The sequence below is a fragment of the Excalfactoria chinensis genome, chromosome 25, assembly GCF_039878825.1.
Source record: "Excalfactoria chinensis isolate bCotChi1 chromosome 25, bCotChi1.hap2, whole genome shotgun sequence".
Lineage (NCBI taxonomy): Eukaryota > Metazoa > Chordata > Aves > Galliformes > Phasianidae > Excalfactoria > Excalfactoria chinensis.
The window spans coordinates 3,409,526-3,417,039 of NC_092849.1; the positions used below are offsets into that span (position 1 = coordinate 3,409,526).

At 41.2% G+C, this 7,514-nt stretch overlaps 1 long non-coding RNA gene across 1 annotated transcript; it reads right to left on the reverse strand.

Moving 5' to 3' along the window:
• Positions 1 to 3,485: 3,485 nt before the first annotated feature.
• LOC140262538 (uncharacterized) lies at positions 3,486 to 5,346 on the reverse strand. Its single transcript, XR_011905836.1, has 4 exons — positions 5,237 to 5,346; positions 4,836 to 4,968; positions 4,186 to 4,287; positions 3,486 to 3,623 (listed from the first exon to the last, which is right to left on the reverse strand). It is a non-coding gene; the product is annotated as an uncharacterized lncRNA (long non-coding RNA).
• Positions 5,347 to 7,514: the final 2,168 nt, after the last annotated feature.

A 7,514-nucleotide genomic window follows, 5' to 3' on the forward strand; every position in this document is an offset into this window, starting at 1 on the left:
CATCTCCATAGTAGCATGAAAGACAAGAGTTACAGCCAGACAAACTGATGCAGCAATCAATTTCAGCCCTTGTAAGCTATCTGAAGATTAAGATTCCAGCTAGATCAAATATGCTAGATTAACAATAATGCTGTATTTTAGGCTTTTGCAACCTATACTCATAGACCAATCTTCACAATGCTGCAGATAAAGCTGCCTCATTAGACAGCTCTCCATGCAGAAGCTTATGATGCTTCAATTAGTCATCTTCCTCATACCTTTAAGTCAAAAAAGAGACACACCTTACTAAAAAAAGGTATCCCAGCTATTCCCTTTGACACTCGGCAGGATTTTTCCATATACAACTTAATGAGGGTGGTGTCTGTCTGCCCATCCTAGGGAAGCTGCCCCAAGACCCCAACCTTTGGGTCATCCCAAGTAGCATCTCTTCCAAGACCGGGTAATGGAAATGTGGGGAGGGAATTCTTGTTGTCCGCGGTAGCAGAGTTTGATGCAGTTGGAGGATGGAAGTGGCAGAATAGAGGAAATAATTAACGTTCCCAAAAGCACACTGGGAGTAGAAATGGGGAGAGAGAATTAAAATCCAAGAGCAGCTTGGATGACTTTCAGAGCCGCCCCTAGAGACCTTCCATCAGGTGTGAGCATCCTGCTCATCAGCTGCCTTATTGCAATTGTCATTTACCTCTGGGGATGCAGGCTTCACTTAAAACTATATCCAAGTTAGTCATCCAAGTATTTATATCCCCCTTGTACTTTTTATTCCATTAGGAGAGTTATAAAGAAATAAATTAGAATCACAACACATCTACAGCTTGTTCTGAAAGAGACTGCTAGCACTTGACTCACCTACTTAGATGTCAATTTAACACTCTTAGCTGGATTTAAATTGAGTCAAGACCAATCTGCTGAAGACAGAATCTGCACCTGCCCCCCACAACACTTTAAATAATTAGACTCACACATAAAAGTCAAACATTACTACAATTTGGGAACATCCAAGAACTCAGAGCGTGGCAGGTTTGTTCACCAAATGTGAATGTTACTCAAACAACCCAGCACGGAACAAGAGGATTTAGTGCTGTGAATCTCAGCTGCTGTCACACATCCTTGCTGTGGCTCTCCAGGAAAGGGCAGGACTGAAGGCATTACCTGTTAGCACCTTGGGATATCCAGCACCTTCCACCACCAGCCCTTAATCCTGCACATTATTTTCAGGGCAGAAAAGGGTCTTTTATTTGAAACACTGAGCTCAGTTTTCTGTGTAGGGATCTTGTATTGCACATGAGCTGGCCACCCAGCCAACCAAGGTGATGTTCAGAGCCCCAGCCTTGGGATTACAGCAGCATTCCACAGTTTTATCGCAGGTATATCGCTTTATTTGACATCAAAGCAGAATCTTAAGTAATAAACCTAATAGTGAAATGGGTGGAAGAAAGACGCGTGGAGCCACAAGCAATCACTGCAAGCTCAGCCATGGAATATCTAAGGAAAAAAGCTGCTGCCCCATCTTCTCCGAATACATCAGATCAGTAATTAGGCATATTAAGGGCTGCGTCTGTCGCATTTCACTCATTTCCACAGACATAAGAAGTCACATTTATAAGTCATTAAGCTGAAATAAAATCTTTGCCGGGCTTAATTAATTTAAATATTCATGGAAACAGGAGAGCAGGGGGAAGTGTTATTCTTAATCAAAACAGACATTGCTGTTCTATAATGCAAATTACTATTTCTTATGTGGACAGTGCCAAGCACCTACAATCAAAGGCAGCATAACATTAATGATGACCACATAGAAAATGCAGCTAAAAGGGATCTGCATTGTCCTTCACCTCTCAAACAGAACTGGGCATTTGCTGAGCCAAACACATGCTCAATAATTGTGAAACAGAAGTCACTTCCAGGTAATTAATCACAATTTACTCAAGCTGAATGCAACACCCACCTCCCTCTTCATCCTTTAAAGAAATAAATTAATAACAATAACACCATGCACCTATGGACACATGCTCTCTCCTTGCAATGCCACGGTGGCCATAACTTGCTTTTAAAGATAAAGGTGTTGGTCGCTACAATTGCTCCTCTTCACTAAATCTTTGCAATATGGGCATATAAGGGCTACGAGGTGGGACATCAAAGCTCCCTTTCATTGTCTGCAGAGGGAAACACCCAGAGCTCAGCTCATACAGGTGTCCTGTGCTGCTTGGCTGGGCTAAGACTTGACACAACAGATTGCTACGATATGTGGAAAATTACTTTGAAAAGAGCAGGGAAAAAAAACACAAGTTCCAATTTCTATCTGTTAATAGCAGCTTTGGTTTCATTACCCGCCGTCCCCATATCAGGCTTTGGATACAATTAACATCGCAGAAATCAAACACTTGATGGAAGTAGCAACGTGTTCGCTGGTAATGAAATGTTTATGGATCTGTTTGGTACACCAGTAAAGAGTGAATGCATTTCATTCAGGATGAGTGAAAACAAAGCATAGATAAGCACCGAAAATCACTTTGACTCTAGACATTCACAAAATGTTATTATTATTTCCCCTCTCCCCCCTCGGAAGAAAAGATAATATTGATTGTCGAGGATCATTTGGACAATGCCAACAATGAGTTTTCCTGATAAAAGCCAACAGCTCACCTAACACAGAAAACAGCACTGGTGACCTTTAAGGACCTCTTCTGACTCAAACAACTCTATGACAAATATCATCCATCTCAACAGAAGAAAGGACACATCCTGAAGAGACTCCGGCACTGCAGGAGGTACCAGATATTCCTGGAATTTCTCTGGCCTGCCCCAGCCCAGCAGCTTTGCAGTGGGCTTATGTGCAGGCTCAAGGAGTGCATTCATGTCACTTCTATTGGCCAAGCCATTGTGTTAACCCAAAGCCAAATGTTTCCAGCCATCACATTTAATCCATATCTGTGGTTCTGGCCACCATACTCAGCATGTGGAACTTAATAAATGTCATCTGTATGCAGATTCTGCTTTTTTTTCTCCCCTGAAGCATAATAGAGTTGAAAAGTCACAATTCAAGCTAACCAGCGACACTTCAGTCTAAGAGCCAACTCCTCCAAGAATTCTGACAAGCAACAAATGAACAGGACATAAAATATGCAAAGAAAAGACTCCTCTTTGCCTAAGGACTGGAAAAGTTGCTGAATCCCAGCTCACATCCAAAAGAAGCCTTTTCTTTCTCTTAAAGAAGTGAACTCATTGAGAACCAGTGCTCCAGTTCTTTGACTACACAGACCCCACGTAAGCCAAAGCACAACATACCAAAACGGGACACCAACCCACCAACCAGGATGAGCCCATTAATTCAGTACTCACTTAAAAGCTTGGCTAGTCTTCCAATTTCAGGAGAACTCCTTTCAGAAGATGCCACAAACAGAAGACTTCAGAGGCTTCCATGCTTGAGCATCCAATCTGAAATGCTTTCCTTATGTAAAGGCTTCCGAAAATACCCCGCTATTCTTGCCCTCAATACAGGCGTCTCTTTTAAGGGGCTGCAAATTCAACTCAACCAGAAGTCCACAGGAAACAAGTATTTCTGACTTCCTCTGTACTGTTAGCTGAACCACACGGTACTGCTTTGGCTCCTTACAGATTGTAAGCTGGGGAACAAGGTATAAAAATGGTTCGGGTTATAACTGATGAAATGTGTCTTTAGGCACAACCTTTTATTATTATTTTTAAGGATATCTGATCCTAATATATATATATATAAATCAGTATTTTTACAATTTGCCTTTTTTAGAAAGAATTAAAACAACTCCCAGTGCAAGAAATAGCATTCAGTCTTCCTCCATCAAATTAATTTCATAAACGTTCAATATAAATGCAGACTTTCACTGACTGAGATTGGATGACATGCCCACGGAACTTGTTCCACGGATTCAACAGAAAGCTTCATTTTGCCCCTGTCAATTTCTCTACCCTCAATTTATTTTCAATTTGTTCAATTGCCTCCAGGATAACAAGTTCCATCCTACGAAGAGCGGCGTGCCTCTCAAAGAATCTACCAGCCTGTTTTATTTACCACTCAATTGATTTGACCTTCAGAGGGTCACCTGCCACTTGAAGTCGTCTTAAAGAAATCTAATTAGTCACCACACAGAAGAAAGTTCCTAAACCAGGTTGCAACACAGTCCCCTAGCTTCCAGAAGTGTTAAGTACCTTCACTTCCAATGATTATAGAAGAATTTGAAAGCACCCAAGAGCTTTGAAACAACCCAGTTCGAGGTACGTTGCCGCTTCCATACCGTCTGCAAAATTCACCTGCAACAAACATCAGAGGAAAAGATGCAACAGAGAAACACAATGAAAAGACAAATGCTCATTAAAGAACAAAACAGGGGAGGAACAAAAACAGGTATGTATATTTCATGTGGCCTGGGCTCGCTCTTTCTAAAATCATCCCTGGTTAGGGATATCTATCTACTGAAACGCACCAGTGGGTTCCATCCCATGTAATACACGTTTCATTTACCTGGTTTCACTGAGCCCACTGGATCTGCTTCCCATCAAACCCCAGCTGTTGAGGTTCCTCAAACAGGCAGCAATTCTCAAACTTAGATGCAAGGGCTTGTTCAAGCAAGACAATGAATAATTAGCTACTGTCTCAGAAATAGGAGCAAGTCAACCACATCTCAGGTAAAATAATGCAGAGACGGGCTACTGAAATCAATAAAGCCACAACTCTTATACCACCAAGGGTATGATTTCTTAACAAGGACCATAAATACTGAAAGAAATTCCCAATCAATTGCTTCTTCCCACCCACTCAGCTCACTAAAGGGTATAAAATCATTTCTTCAATTACTGACATTTTGTCATTTGAGCCGGAAACACATCCTGGGCATCACTGTCACTGCTTTGTTGCAGAGTTTATGAATGGAACCAACTGCAAGGATGAGCTTCCCTTTATCTGCAGGGATTCTGTGTCACAGATGATGGCATCTGGTGGAAGAAGCAGAACATGAAACCGATCAGCCAAGATACGAAGAGCAATTAGAGATAGTTTCAGAAAATCTATTGCTTCTGGAAAAATCTTGGTTAAAACATTTATTCTACTGAAAAAAAACCAAAAAACAAACCACAACCCACATAAATGTTTTATTTCAGCTTTCTTTCCTCTTATTTTCGAGATTACAAAATTGACTAAATTACAACAACGCGCTTCTATACATTTCTCTGCTTGCGATTACCGAACTCAAAGCAACGCTACCTGAGTTGCAAAGACTTCAATCGTCAATGAATTTCAGCAGCACAACACCACGCTTGAAGTTGCAGATGGCATTTTGGGGACTGCTCAGACTACAGAAATCTGTATCTAAGATAAGACTGGTCCCATCCTACGCAGCGCTGAGAAGCTTTCCTGGGAAAGGCGAAGGTATTCTGCAATTCTCACTGATTTTTCCATTTTCATTATTTATAAGAGAACTAAAAAGCGGTGTGGGGATGCACGGATGAAAAGAGGGATGGAGTAACGAAAAGCAAAAGGAGTGGAGCCCATCCTGCCCTACCTGGTATAACAGAGGATTTGCTGATGGTTCCAATAGCAGCACGCAATCTGAAAAACGGGAATTCATTTCCAGGGTAACACTGGTAGGAGGTGAAACATAAAAGTGAGTGATGGGTTAATGAAAATAAATGATCTGAAATAACAGTGGTTCAGTAAAGCACATATTTATCGTGTTATCCAAGTTGGCTACATGAGAGTTATTAAGTTAAATCAGCCCTCATAGAAGCTGAATAAATGAAGGCAATTCTGATGATCCCAATGCTTTAATCTCCCCATTCACACTGTATTTAGTCAGGGACAGAAAGAGCAAGAAATTGGCGTAGTGAAGTACCTTAATTTTTAATGTAAACCTTTCACAGGAATGTCACTTTAAAACAGGCATACCACAGACAATTGAATTGCATGGGCAAAGAGGCAAGTATAGAACGATATCACCAAGAAACTCTACAAAACAACCTTTTTGTTGTTGGCTTCCAAGGACACAGATTCTCTGCTAACAACATTGCTAAGCATAAAAAGAAATAATTTGGTCAGCAACAGTGAAAAGCTGATGGTTCTATGAGGAAATAATGGCTGGAACTCTGAATCCTGAAGGATTCATCCTGTGATTTGCACCAGAATAAATGAATCCCATCTCCATTTCAGCTCACATTTTTATGAGGGAGTTCTGCTCATCTTCTGACTCTGCTATCATATCCAGGTTGAGGGAAGACTATCATTTGGAAAGTTATCAGTCGCTGTGCCTTCTCAAGAAACCCTCAAAAGCACAAAAGTGAAACCCACCCCCTTTTATCACCACCCAACTCACTCAAAACTCAAGGATATTAAAAAAAAAAAGGAAGAAGTTTGCACTGAAAGTTTTGCAGGAAGACTGAAGATGAGTCACCTCTATTCCCCAAATGAGACCGTTTCAGTTCCGTGGTAGCACTTCATGCAGCTGAAACTAAACACCGACTTTCACAAAGCCAAGAAATCTCATTCAGATAACGTTACTGAGAAGGAAAAAAAAACAAGTTATTTCCTTTTAACTTTCCCCTCACCTGAAAAAAATGCAGCATTATGCAAACCTGAGTTTTGCTCATTTCGAATCTTCTACATTCATTAAATCCTTCTCTTGTTGCTCATGGCAGCCAAGCAGAGGAAGGGCTGGGCTGTCACTCTCACTGTAAAGCAGCTCTTCCACTTCCTACATTCCAGCTTTTGGCCACTGCTCCTTGTCCTGTCGCTTCACACCACTGCAAAGGGACTGGCCTTGTCCAATGACCAACTGTCCAACTGAAACCTAATGATCCTTCCTTTTTCCTTCCCACTTTCTACAGAACCATCAACTTGCAGATTTTCCAAGCCAGAAGAACTTGCTTTGACCTTCTTGTGTGCTTTGGGAATATCCCTTATTTTTCCTCTGAACTCAAAGGTAACTTTGTCCTCCAACACACCCTGTGGCAATGAGTTCCACCACACAGTAACATGTTGAGGAAGAGGTAAAAAAAAAACAACACAAAAACTTCTTCTTTTCCTGAACCTGCTGATGAGTTTAAAAAGACCACAGCAAAAAAACCCTGCAGATGCTCTTCCGTTTGAAAGAGCAATAAGCAGTAAATAATCATTTCTACCTGTAGGCTGAATTTGAGTTGCTTCAGTTCCAACTTAATGTCCGCCAGCTCTATCACACAAATGCACCTATGTAATTTTCCCCAAGCAGCACGTCCATAAGGAAGAGCTGATAATGGTCCAATATGCACTATTACCACAATGTAAATCCAGAGCAATTTCATTTTGTTGAGTCATGCATTTAACCAAGTACTGCCTTTACTAAATGCAGTTTTTTTGCTTAACAATTCTCTAGTTTTTCCTCCCACAAAACCCTCAGTGTTCTACATAACAACGCACCTGCTGCCTTGTAGATAGACCAGATTATAATCCACAGGCAAGGCACTGAAGTCTGGGCACCTCTCAGCAGTTTAACGTAATGAAACGTAGG